The sequence below is a fragment of the Crocodylus porosus genome, unplaced genomic scaffold (assembly GCF_001723895.1).
Source record: "Crocodylus porosus isolate Cpor-Errol unplaced genomic scaffold, CroPor_comp1, whole genome shotgun sequence".
Taxonomy (NCBI): Eukaryota; Metazoa; Chordata; order Crocodylia; family Crocodylidae; genus Crocodylus; species Crocodylus porosus.
Window position 1 is genome coordinate 62,412,388 of NW_017728906.1, and position 3,587 is coordinate 62,415,974.

At 37.2% G+C, this 3,587-nt stretch overlaps 1 long non-coding RNA gene across 1 annotated transcript; it reads left to right on the forward strand.

Annotated features, from left to right (window-relative positions):
• Nucleotides 1-126: 126 nt before the first annotated feature.
• LOC109305953 lies at nucleotides 127-3,127 on the forward strand. The gene is made up of 3 exons (XR_002099784.1): nucleotides 127-314; nucleotides 1,007-1,261; nucleotides 2,412-3,127. It is a non-coding gene; the product is annotated as an uncharacterized LOC109305953 (long non-coding RNA).
• Nucleotides 3,128-3,587: the final 460 nt, after the last annotated feature.

Below are 3,587 nucleotides of genomic sequence, written 5' to 3' on the forward strand. Positions count from 1 at the left end.
CCGCGTCCATTCACTGGTAGGATGGAAGAGAATACCACCTGTGCCCCGAATTCCCGCAGCACTGACTGATAAAACTCTAGATTTCTATGTAGCGTTTTGAGATTTTTCTATTTATGGTCTCTAGCTCTAAAGTAATTTAGCTCTTTTTTAATCATTGTTTTTCAGTGTTTGCCCTGAGATAACAAGACCGCAGAAAACTAACAAATTCCAAGCAGCCAAGACCATGATGCAATAAACCTGACTTCTACTGCCCCACCTTTGCTTTGCCACTTCCTTACTTGAACAGCTTAGGCTCAGGGGGTGTTGTACTGCAGGTAAATGATTACAGACCTCTTTAGGAATAAGAGGTGAAAGTACTTCAAGAAAAAGTGAAAATACTTTAAGTGCCTTGATATGATTCTGCTGTTATTTCTTCTCCTTCCACTCTTAACTTCTAAAACTTATGCTTTAGTGGGAGCCAATCTTTGTGGCCACAAGTTAGCCCTGCACCCTCCTAAGTGCCACCCTGATCCCCTTTCCCTGCCTGGATTATTACTCTGCTTTCTGCTTCCAGCCCTGTGCCCCTTGCCCAATTTTCTAATTTGCTTTCTCCGTTATCTTCCACTGTACTGACTTCCCTTCCCTAATCTCCCATGTGCCACACAGGTGGAGGCTTTCCATGTCACTTTTGGCACTCAGGGCACAATTTGGACACCCCTGCTTAGTCAGTCCCTATTCAGGAATCCTTTTATGTTAGCTCTTGCTTTCACTGCCCTTCCTAGCTACTGTGCTTGTGATTATATTTGCATGGATACAATTACTTTGTTTTTGGATACATTTGCATCTATGTATTTTCAAATTCATACTAAAGAAAACTTATAGTGCAATTTTAGACATTTTTTAAAAATTGATGTGTGTAGTATAATGCTCACAGGTCAAATTGTCAGGTCATTCAGCAAGAACCTGCCTACAGGCCAGGAGATGCTGCAAACATCACTTTGATTTTTCCTATAGATCATTCCTTCAGGCTGGAAGAGGATTTAACTCTGGACCAGTCAGATGATACAACAGTTCTCTTCTCAACACATCAGTAGTGATGGGCAATGACACTTCAGAAGCCTAGTAATGAATTTGAGAGTCTGCACATCCCTCATAGCAAACTAGTTCACACAAGAGATGTGATTCTATTGTGTTCCTCCCAATGCTTGCCGCAGACTCTCTATCTAAGGAGCAAAGGAACTGTGAGTCATACTGCAAAAAGGGGAACTCCAGTACAATCAAGGTCAGTATGTATTACACAAAGAAAATCCTTAATGTCCCTTTTCATCACATCATTTTTTTAAATGAAAACATTGTATTATTTAGTGACCAAAAAGTTTTGCAGAAAAGTGTCTGTTTTCCTTAATTTTTTTAAACAATTTTTGTTGGGAAATTGAAAATGTGAAAAAAGTGACCAAAAACTGAAATATTATCAGCTTTCACGTAGTTTGGCTGAAAAATATTTTATCTTGTGGAAATTTTTTTGGACAATATGAAAGTTTCCATTACCAATAACCTTGAAAACAATGTCTTTTATATTTTTGTCTGATTTTTTTCCATGGAAGAAACTTATTTTGTGATTGGACTCAATGGCATCAAAACGGCAGAGCAACATAGATGCAGGAGAGGCTTCTGTGGGTCAGAAAAGGAATTATTTTGGGTTAGAAGAGATTATCTTTCCACATGGTCCTGTTTCTAAGAAACAAGAGACCTTTTCGTTTGATTAATTGATTTGAGTCATCCATGGGATTGTTCTGAGGATATAATGTAGCCCATAGTTATTTAGTTAATCATTGATCATCTTCCTATGCAGCAGTTGCACATCATATGATTAAGTAAATAGATTAAACTAGTAACATATGGAAGAATGTAATGAGTAAATATTTAGCTACTTGTATTTTAATGGCATTTGTACTGTGAAGAGCAAATAACGCTAGGTGCAAACTGCCAGATTCTTACTAAAGAAAAGAAGTAGTGATACCATTAAAATACATTGATTTATTGAACAATAGAGTAACTATGGATATTCATAGTGTGACTTTGCTTAGCAAATGGTGAGTGGTCCATTAGTAAATATTTTAAATACTATATTTTTTTACCAGCTGACTGATGGATGTTGGAAATAATTTATTTAAGAATTATTGTAGAAAAACTAGCAATAGGATTTCAATGAAACTCAAGGTGTTACAACTTAATTTGATTTTTTAAATGACCCTGCAATTATTTATATTTGATTTATAATTAATATTAGTTTCAGGGAAACTTTACATTAATACACTGCCCATCAGAGGTTGTTGCTTATATGGAAATCACATGTTCTAAAATTTACAATGTTTTGCGCTGTTATCATGACAACAAAAAGATTTGCAATGATATCATTTCATAATTTATAGTGAAAAATGCAGCCATCATCTCCACATTTTCTGAGGATCCTCCTGAGAAACAGAAAAGCTAAGCAGTTGATTTAAACACCTGCAGCCAACAATATCCTTGGAATCATGAGTATGTCATTATGTAATCAGCATGAGCAAGACACAGAGGCGAAACCGGGAACACCCAAACAGGCTGCAAACAGTCAGATGAAAGGGACACAGAGTGCTGGTAAGGATGTGTTACAAAGTGTACAAAGTAAGGTTTTTACTTACAATCAAAAGACAAAAATATTATGCCTTTTAAGTTATTTCCTCTTCCAATAGAGTGGAATACAACTTTAGCTATACTACTGCACAAAGATGGAAACATATATTCCAGTCTTCTCCTGGAATAGTTTAAGACTCTTTTTTAAATACTGTTTGTGGATTATTCATAATTTGCTCTTCATTATTCATTATTTTCCTGTTTCAAAGATTTCAATCATTTGGACAGAGAATTGGAAAAATCTTAGGAGACTTAAGTCATGAATTACATACCCCAAATAATAAATGGCCAGGTCTCAAACTGATTATTTTCTGAAAGCCCATGTGTTGATATTCATTTAAGTAAGTTATTTGGAAGATACTTAAGAATTACAGATGTTTGTAGTAATGAGAATTGATGATAAATATAAAGAAGACTTCTTTACAACAAAGATTGATCTGGCTCTAATAACAATAACAACTAGCATCAAGAATTGGAACAATATAAGTAGCCTTGGGATGTGACATCTAGTTCAAGTTATTCCACTCAAGCTGCTCCATGTGCATGTCTACACAAGACATATACTGTGGAGTTGCCTAATTAGCTCTGCAGCAAATGTCTTGGCATTTACATATGCAGCCATATTGGGCTGTAGGAAATTAATACATTCCACAGCAAGTTAGTACTTGTAAATACAAGTCCTATCCTGTGACAGAATTTTTTCTTGTGCAGCAACTCATGTGTAGATGCTGACCCAGCTGTTGGGGCATGAGGGTGCTTCAGTGCAGGGGCTGCCTGCTGGCTAGCTCAACACTATAGCACCCTTGTGTCCCAACCAGCCCCTCCGCAGCACATTGAGCTGGGTTGGAGCAGTCCTGGGCTAGCAGATTGACCCCCTCCCAGATTCCTCGCCAGGTGGGACTCCTCCAACCCAGTTCACAGTGCTGTGATCC